This window comes from Papaver somniferum, chromosome 2 (assembly GCF_003573695.1).
Source record: "Papaver somniferum cultivar HN1 chromosome 2, ASM357369v1, whole genome shotgun sequence".
Classification (NCBI taxonomy): Eukaryota; Viridiplantae; Streptophyta; class Magnoliopsida; order Ranunculales; family Papaveraceae; genus Papaver; species Papaver somniferum.
Window position 1 is genome coordinate 105,900,684 of NC_039359.1, and position 10,818 is coordinate 105,911,501.

Below are 10,818 nucleotides of genomic sequence, written 5' to 3' on the forward strand. Positions count from 1 at the left end.
TGAGATCATACTCTTAAATGAGAGAAACAACTGAAAATGCTAGTATGATAAAGACTTAAGGTAACCTAATAACCACAATAATTGATGAAAAAGTTCACGCACTCTCCTTGTTAATATCAAAATCACGTGTCCATTAGGCTTTTATTATTATGCATAAACATACAGTGACTAAACATGAAGCAACTTTAGATTCCTTGTGTGTAATGGCAATTACTATCAATTGCTTTACTTGATTACTGGTCTAGTTGATATTGATTAATTCAGATACTCATCCGGTTTCCAACCAAAACAGGCATCTAATCTATTTCATTTAATTGCAGCTGTAAGTCGTATTCTCCCTAACAAACCAATCCAGAATATTATTGACTAAATTAAAGCTTCATCTTGAATTGCTTCCTAAGAGCAAATCATATGGGTAGTGTCACCCTTTTAAATGAAGAAATACACTACCAATTTGAGCAGATTAGAGACTATTATGGGTAGTCTTTACCCCATTTTTTTCCCAAACACGTTCATACACTCGTTCATCTAAACGAATGGTTGGGAGTGTAACACTAGACGGGGGATAGTCCCCCGTCAAATTTTTTTGCAACTTTATGAACTAGACGAGGGACTGTCCCCCGTCTAAGTAGTTTTTTTGTCTTTTGACAGGGGATAGTCCCCCGTCTATATTGGTTTTTACTATCTCACGGGGGACAGTCCCCCGTGAGTGTTTAAGTTTAGTTTTTTAAAAATTAAATTATCCCTCAAGAACGGGCCCCTAGCTCAGCTGGTCATCCCCGTTCCCCAAAGTTTCATGCGTTCCAGGAGGTTCCAGATTCGAGTCTCCAATGACGTAATATTGCAGGAATTAACATGGACGGTAGAGTTAGCTTGCCCCCCTTGTGACACAATCTCAGCCCCCCTCCCGCTTGGCTTCCTTGGCTAGGTTACCCATGAGGCTCGCTGGTAGGTTAGCACGGCAACCTGTTCAATTCGTGTAGTAGTGCGTTGTTGGAGCTTAGCTTGTTAGGCTTCCAACTAGTTAATGTAATACTCTTTATCCAGTTATTAGTTTATTATAAAAATTTTAATTTTTTTTTATAAATGGGAGATAGTTTCCCATCTAGTGTTCCCTTTCATTTTTGCCCATAATGGCTTCACTCGTTCATATGAACGAGGGGTCCTTCATATGGACGAGTTAGTCTCCAAATGGAGACTACCCATAGCCTTTGCTCTAAGAGCAACTTTAGTGTTATTGCTATAAGCCATGTATGGCAACAAAAGCAAGCACACTCATAACTGTTGTAAGTCCCATATTTCCATATTCTCAAACCGGTTGTCTATATGTGAAAATTTTATTTGTCAAATCTCATATATAGCTTCACGGACTTATAAAATGTGTGGATACTAAACGTTAACTTAAATTGCGTTGAATCCAATGAAGAAGTTGAAAGTTTACGTTTAATAGGACAATATCCTTTAAGAATGCGTGTGGGTGAAACGAACTTTAAAAAACCTTTGAGTAAACGTACATATAGTTTGAGTCTATCCCCTGAACGCATTTAATAAATGCTTCTAACCAGAACGTAATTTAATGAGACGTTCAACTGAATGTAATTTGGTTACACGTGATTATAAAAATCGTTTAGGGGACAAACACATTTTTAAAACTCGTGGTTTAACTGACGCGTTTATAAATTGCGTCTATACCACACGCAATTATAAATTACGTTTAGGCTGGATGCATTCTTTGTTTACGTTTCAGCGGAAATGGTGATATGAACTACGTTGATGTGTCTCCTACTACGGCACACACTCAACTGCTAAGCCAAAAAAGCCATATATGACTTGAGAATTTGAGAATATAGTAACTCAACGTTGCAGTTGCTCTAAATTTCACAACTACTTTAAATCAAAGTGTCGTGGTAAAAATGTTTAGTCACCCATTTTTTTCTATTTTTTTTCCGAAGTGGAAGCAAACATTGTATATTAATACAAACCATTTTCAAAAAAGAATGTTGTTGCGGGATACAATACTGATTCGGTATTTTTTAGTAAACTCAGAACACTGAACCAAGCAACATGAATTTTCAGATGATGGACTGAAACCATCTTTACACAACATGATTTGAGGACAACTCTAACCATTTCATGGCGTTAAGTAATGATATGTATAAATGGATTAGTTTGGACTAAGGTTACCTCCAAACCAATTAACAAATCCACATATGGTAGAATTGGAAGGATCCAAAGATCCAACCATTTTCCAACGGTTTTTTCATCGGTACAGTAACGCATATGACAACGGTATAACATGATCCACTAATCCCACTAATAGTCACGATTTTCGTTAAAGATATTGTAATATGAGCAACAAAGATATCAAAGATAACCAAAGTGTGCATACCTCGATAACGCAAACCTCCTTTTTAGAATTTTTTAGAGCATTGCTCGGTCGAACTCACAAGTGTTGTTATCTCAAGCTTGTTGTCAAATTTAGTTGTCAAAACTATATGTTGATTTCTAGTCTACAATTAGTTAAGTCTCATACTAGGATAGAAATGTAGTTGAGAAACAGTGGATCACGACAGTCATCATTGCGTTCTACTGTTTGAAGGCGAAGATCATCCGAAGCTTTTATATAACTTCATCAACAAAAGGTAAGTGAACACTGAACCACCTATTTCTCAGGTTATATTCACTTTTCTATCATTTGAATGATGTCGCATAACTAATTAGACTATCATGCATATACAAGAATTTCGAGTCAAGTTTATCTTGGTAATTAGTTCTCGAAATATAATGACTAAGCTTAATGAACATTTATTCATACTCGATGAATTTCGGTTAAGGAAAATTTATTATTCGGAATCAAAATCATGATTCAAGTTTTATCATTCGAAAATATCCTGGAACCGTGATATGTGTAATTGATGTTATTCGGGAATGTTTCGAATCGATTTAGAGAGAAATATAAATTCAGATACAAGATAGTCTTATCAGTCTTACAAAATGGGAAAACTTTTATAAGTCTGAACTCGTATTACATGTACTCATACACGTAGCAGAGTAGCTATATATCGACTTGCAGATTTGTGGTACGCATATTCTTATTCACAACACGCAAAAATTTGTTCAACTCGTGAACTGGTGTACGGATACTCGTATGCAAACCATTTAGGAATTGTGGTCAGGGAACCAGGTTAGTATCCAAACCGATACACGTACCAAAATAGTTATGTATTCCTGAACTCGGTTGTGTATCTAAACAGGTACGCAAACCAAAATAGTTATGTTTTCGGAACCAGTGATAGCCTTAAAGTATCCATACCGGTACGCATACCTACATAGTTCTGTTAACTCCGGAACTTGGTTTGGCTCGTTAGCTTACAAACCAGTACACGTACTATAACTGAACCGACTAATGAACGACAATGGTGTTTGTACTTTGCACACCTACTAACCATGTCGATGATTTTAAAGTGCGATTAATTTATTTCTACGAGATAATTAGCATTTGATTAATTCTCTAAAACACTAGACTTATTTGATCACATGATTTTGGCTCAAGGTTAATGTCGTAAGTGTTCATTAAAAATGAATGTTAAGATTTTAAATTCAAATCGGGTAGTTCGTCTAACCACCTTGAACATAGTCTTTATACACGGTTCAGTTATGGTTTCACCTAACTATAGTGTATATCTTGTTTATGTAAATCATATTCAAAGATTCATCTAACGGTGGATATTGATTGCTTGGTTCCAAAGCTATCTTAGCTTAAACCTAAAGAAACCTAAGCTTTGAATGTCTATAAAAGGAGAACTTCAAGCAATTAGGATCTTTGAATCCCGACACTACTTTTTGGTGTGTCCTAGTTGTAACTAGAGGTCATCCTCTCTTCCCAACCCTTTTAGGGTTTAGAGACTACAAAAACTTAATAGGGATTCGTGAAGCCAGATCCAGCTATCTTTTCTTGATAACCCAAGTATCCTGATCTTGATCGATTGTTGAGATGCTCACTCGATCAAGATAGATAAAAATCATCAAAGTTCTCTTCATCTCAAACTTTGTTGATTCCACAAGTTTTGTACTTGCGAGGTGATTAAAATCTAAGCTGCACTACGGGTTGCATAAGTCCGAATTTTGAGGTTAGCTAGACTTTGTCTACTGCTATCAATTTTCATATCACCTTGATCGAAATCTTTTTGATCGTAAAGGAAATCATATATAGGGTTAATCCGTGGGAGGTAGATTGGTTCAAAGTCTTCTATTTGAGTTGAAGCAACTCTTAGTTGGTGTGACGTCATCTACGGGAATCAATTGCGCGGAGTCCTGCTGGGATTCAAGAGGCGTAAGGAGCGCGATTGTATACCTTTTAGGGATCAACTCTATTCCATTCTGAAGATAATTGGTAGTAGGCTAGTGTCTGTAGCGGCTTAATACAGTTTGGTGTTTAATCTGGACTTGGTCCCGAGGTTTTTTTTGCATTTGTGGTTTCCTCGTTAACAAAACTTCTGGTGTATGTGTTATTTCTTTTTCCGCATTATATTATTTATCTTTATAATTGAAATATCATAGATAGTGCGTTAATCAATCATAGTAGATATATCTGACCTAGTTTGTTGGATACGACTTGATTGATCCTGGACATTTGTTTTTGGTACCATCCAAGTAATCTCTTTGTGATTAGGTTCACCGATTTGATTCTGTAAACATTCTAATCGCAAGAAAGAGAAATATAATCCAAGCTAATGTAGACCTAAGAATTGTTACCACAAAGAAATGGGAACAATTTCTTTCTTCCCATAAAGAGACATTTCTCTTTGACGTTCCTCCGATCGAACAAGCGGGAAGAAACATTTATCTTTGTGGGAAGAAGGAAATTGACGATGTTTTAATCGCAAGACATTTCTTCCTTTCTTCCCACAAATGTAGAACAATTCTTAGGTCTACATTTCTTTGTGGGAAGAAATATGAATTACTCTTCTTTGATGTTTAGTTGTCTTACCTTTAAGATACCACTTATGTCTTGGCACTCAGTTGGATTCATATTATAACTGAAGTAAATAGATGATTTGCTAAAATTAATAAGCTGACCTGAACAATAACTGAAATGGTCAATTACTTGAAGATACGTATTTGTTTGAGAAATATTAGCCTTGGAGAATAGTAAACAATCATCGGCAAAGAGTAAGTGATTTATTTTAGGTGCTAATATAGAGATTTTCATGTTTGTCAACTACCTCGCTGCTTCACAATGAGCTAGTAGTTTGGAGAATGATTTTATAGCCAAATTGAAGATAGGTGTTAAAGGATTACCCTATCATATTCCAGGAGTTGGATTAAAAGCTTAGTAGGAGAACCCTTAAGCAGTATTTCAATCTGGGTTGTACAGATAGATTGAGATATTAGTTGGTAGAACTTATCACCAAAAACATTTTTTTAGAGAAAATCTATTAGAAACTCAACTCAAAGTCTGTTGAAAGATTTCTACATATACATTTTTAGAGCTAGATGACCACATTTTCCATTTTTCTTTTTCATGATTGGACAATCTCCTGAACTAAGCAAACATTCTTAGATATTAATCTGCCTGGAGCATACGATGCTTGCATTGGAGAAACGGTGTTGATGATATATTTCTTCAGACAAAGAAGTAATTTTTTAGATTATCTTGTAAATTGTATTATAAAAGAAAATGTAAGGAGTTGGATCTTAGAAATAAAAGTGACTCTTGTTTTGTTGAGTTGTTTGAGTAAGAAACCCGAATGAAAGAAACCTTTAATCATCTTACACACGTTATCTTCAACAATTCTTCACTAAGTCTAATAAAATCCTAGAGGAAAACCATCCGGTCCCGGGGAAGTCCACAGGTCCATAGACATAAAAGCTTAATGGATCTATTGCTCAGTTAGGATTGCTTCTAGTTCTTTATTATTTTCATCTGTGATACAGCTAGGAATATGTTACAGAGAATAATAGTTGCCTGATGGAGAATAAGTGGACATGATACTTTGAAAGTTCTTGTTGAGGAAAAGTTTAAGAGATTTATCTATCTTTACGCCATGTACCGTCTGGAGAAGTGAGTCAACTCATTTTCGAGCTCTTGTTCTATTTGCTTTGATGTGTAAGTATTTGAAGTTATTACCCATATCATTATAGAAATGGTATATAGTTTTTCGCTTGTTCGATCTAGCTTGTACATCAGTAAGAGCACTACTTTCTCGTTCAATACCAACAACTGCACCAGTGTTGTTACTAGCTACATCTGAAGACTGGAGATGAGTTATATCTGGCTGTAACCGAAGGATTTTATTTTAGATAATACCAAAAGTGCTCTTACTCCATTTAGAGAGGACATGTCTAGCGTTGGGGAGCTTATTAGAAAGAATAAAAGCATTAGAACCAGCATAGTTAGTAGACCAATCATTTTGTAAGTGTTCAAAATTTTCTAATTTCTCCCAGTGACTTTGTTTTCCTTATAAAGACCCAAGAGAATCGGAGGATGTTCAGAACCATTTTGAGGTATATGGGATAGTATAGCATCTCGATAGTTTGTGGTTCGTTCATTATTTATCATAGCTCTATCAAGTTTAGACTTAATTTTTCCAGTTCTATGCTTATTACTAGTCCATGTAAATGGATTACCAATAAATCGAAGATATGTTAAATCAGGTTCTCTAATTAGGGTAATAACTTCAGAAGAAGTGGGTAAGGTAAAGTGAGTGTTTCTTTCCTCAGGGGTAATATTTATGCTAAGGTCACCTAAAAGGACCCAATGAACCTTAATATACTTACTTAGGTCTTTAATATAAGACCATTGACTATCTTGTTCAATTCTATGTGGTATACCATAAACACATGAGAGAAACCATTATTCTTTACACGGATCATCAGAAACAATTGCATAAATCATTTTATCATACTTTTTAACTATATCTAAGAAAAAACCATATTTCCATATAAGTATGAGGCCACCAGAAGCACCTACAGAGGGTACAAAAAACTTGTTGGACATGTTTAGAAAGCTTATGAGCTTTAAAATTCTGTTGTCACTTATTTTTGTTTCTGAAATAAAGATGATGTCTGGGACATATTAAGTATTAAGGTGATGAATATCGTCTCTAGTGTCCTTGCAAAGAAAACCTTGACAGTTCCAGCTAAGTACTTTCATGTTTGTACTTGTACATGATACAATATGACTAAAAAAATTCAGTAAAGACATAGAGAAAGACTAAATTAGAGTTTAGAAGATTAAGAGACAAGTTAAGTGTGACTGACCGACAAATTACTCCTAGCGCGCCTGGGCGCGCAGGCCGTAACTCCCCCGATACACTATGATGATTCTATGATTCGGGCCTTAAAGCTAAACAAATGCATGTTCATTTGCCCTTGCAAGCATGCTCATGGAGCATGATGCAACTAACTTAGCTTCCATATCGTTCCATCTTACCCTTGTTATGCAAAGGGTTTAAAATCCTTGAAGGATATGGACGATGCACCTTACATGCATTTCCTCAACGTAGGAAATTTATCACTGAATTTCCTATGTAGCTGAGAAACCGTCGTACTGCCAAGTCTTGTCCAGGCATAAGGCATGCCTTGGACTTACGCATTGGCCATTGCAGGCCTAACACTACCCTTTAGCTTGGGCATAGCTGAAAGAATGCACTTGTCTTGCTCGTGCCAAGGGTGCATCAATAAGGATCATGTCGTACTCTCCTTAGGCTTATGCAAGCTCCGCTAACTTTCATATCGATGTAGCTTACTTTCGAGGCCATGCCCAATGCACCATTGGTACATACCTAAGTCAATGCATTGATAGGAAGTATGAGCATCCAATGAATGGAATGCAAATAACCTCATCAAGTTTGGCCACAATCATATCTTGAATCGAGCTACCGAGCCAGATGATATGAAAGGCTGAAATGCCGCAATCATCTCACAATTAGATGATATGAGCGACAAAGTGTTGGACCGGAAATGTTGCAACTCATTCCAGATGCCTACGTACCCTTCCCTACTCTAAAGGGATCAAGAACAGACCGTAGTTCATCCTCGAAGAGACAAGCATCTTAATCCAACTCGTTTGTAAGGACGTGGCCAAGCAATAATGGAAATGGCCTAGTCTGTATAGGTCGTTCTATCAAAATGCATCCGAGTGATGCACATCTGGTACGCAACATGGATAGTGATGCATATGCTTGATATGCTCCATTGGTAAAGCTATGCAACTATAAATGAGGCCTAAGCATCATTTATACTCTTTCGTCTAAGCTATGAAGCTTACTTGGTGCATGGTCTGTGAAAAGACGATGGTACCCAAATATACCTCAATCTAAAACTTTTCCACCTATAACTCCTTTCTCCAAAAGTGATTGTCTATGGACTGAGTCGATACAATACAAAGAATCGGTTCACACTTCGTGTAATCGTCTATGGATACGAGATCGAGACAATACAACAACAAGATATCTTGCGTGATTGACTTTGGATACAAGATCGAGACAATACAAAAACGAAGTATGATTACTTGATAATAGGTTCGGACTTAACCAAACACTATAGGATTGCTATCAAGTAATTAGGCATTAACGTTTGTGTATTTTACTTCTAATTATAATAAATCAATTATAATTGCGGAAATAGAAAAGTAAAAGACACAACAAGATTTTGTTAACGAGGAAATCGCAAATGCAGAAAAACCCCGGGACCTTGTCAAAAATTGAATACTCTAAGAATTAAGCCGTTATACAAAACCTAAACCAACTTCGTATAGTTGAGACCAAACAACTAAACTTATAGTTCACCTAGTTCCCTCAGTATCCCTGCGCCTCCAACTTGCAATAAGTCACGCACTTGGAATAATTCCTTTGGTTCGTATTCCAAACAGTAAAGGAACAACAAATCTGTTCGGTAACAACTCTTTTCAAACAACGTGATATGAGTTTGACAAAAGGCTCTTCCTTTTAACCAATAAACTCCTTTGTCGGGTTCTTAGATCAATCTGTTTAACAACTACCAAAGTAATTATTTAGACTATGCAATCAATACTACGAATGACAAAGAAATGTATTGATGCCGATCTACGCAACTAATTAATCCAATCTATCAAAAGATAAACCGATTATAGTTGGATCCCCGTCCGATCAAGTTTTGTGCACACCAATGATTATAAACTCAAATAAGAAATCTTCTTTGTCTTCAAATCTTCTTAGATCTTTAATAAACACCTGCACACAAACAACTTGAATCTCTTGTGATCAATCACACACAGAACGGAGACTGTTAACGATGGATTAGCACAAGACGTCTTTAGATCTACAAACAGTCTAAAGATCCACGTCGATACTTCGATCTAGTTTGAGTGAATCTTATATCAGAAGAGAAGATTCTCAAGCATAAACAAACTAGGTGCAATCAAAGTTTAACAATCGTTAGTCAAATCAAATCAATCGAAAACTAATAATAAACTGCAATTATCTAGTTTCCCACCAACGGTACTCGTAGAGCTTCTCAATCATAAAGAAGTCTTTAAAACAAGCGTTCGTGATAGATTTCTCCTAATTAGGGTACTTTCCTCTCCGAATAGACGGCTCTACCAGTAACAACACAACTAGGTAGTTGTGCTGGCTCTGAGGATTAGTTTGCTCGAAATGCAAACTTCAATATTTATAGACCAAGGAATTTCCAAAACCGAATATTCTCAAAGATATGCAATAAAGCCAAAATCGGTTTTCATAATTCCTGGAAATGCTCTGTCCAAATGTTGACCGAAATCTCAGTAGAAATTCTCCAATTAGTAAATGCACATTACCAATTTTTATTTTCTAAAGATATGCATTTAGTTGCTGGAAATTAAAAACATATAAAATTAAAAACCTTAACTAAAATATTCTCAATTTATTTCGATCCGGGATTCTCCTTTAATTATTAAGGAATATCTTTGAACAATAATAGATAAGAATTACTGCACATGTTCAAAGTATGTCGACATCTTTACTTTGTAAATCCCTTTTCATATTTACAATCTTGGAACCGATTTGCCACACTTCCAAACGAGTTTAGAATTGATTCATCTGATTTCCAAGAACTATGTGATTGATCAAAAACATTCAATCACCATTCATGGGTTTAACGGTTCTAACAAACACAAAGTTCGGTTCTACCTCCAAGTGACTACTAGGATCGGTTACAATAGTTTCCATAAAATGGCTAAGTAAGTACCAGGATCGGTTACCACTATCTCATGGTATTATTTGGGATTGGTTGCACAAGCTATAGGATCGGTTACACCAATTATTAAAACTTGTTAACCTACTACAAGGATCGATTACACATCTTGTGATTAGTCCCACCAAGTACTAGGTTCGGTTACCCAATGACTAGGAATTGTCACACCAATTACAAATATCGATCATACCATCTCAGGTGATTACCTAAGATTTCTTTCACTAATAAAAGTCAGACCTATAAGTCAGGCATTGTGAATAGTTTTACCAAGATACATAAACAAGTTATGAGCGGTTATAATAAACACACATATTGGTAATCCTAAGATTTGCAATGAATAACAATACCAATAAGCCTACCGATTTCTCTTTCGATCCACAAAACAAGTTTATGAATTGTACTTCCTTTAAATGAATGTAAAACATTATTTCCTATGACGAAATCTTCACCCATACCCATACATAATCACAATAGCATTCATACGGTTATGTCGATGTCTTATATACGAAGTTCAAAAGATAGGAGTTATGCTTCACATTATAATTCCTTAATACTACGTCTAACTAGAGTATAATCATTCACAGGTTCGCAGTTATGTTTTCA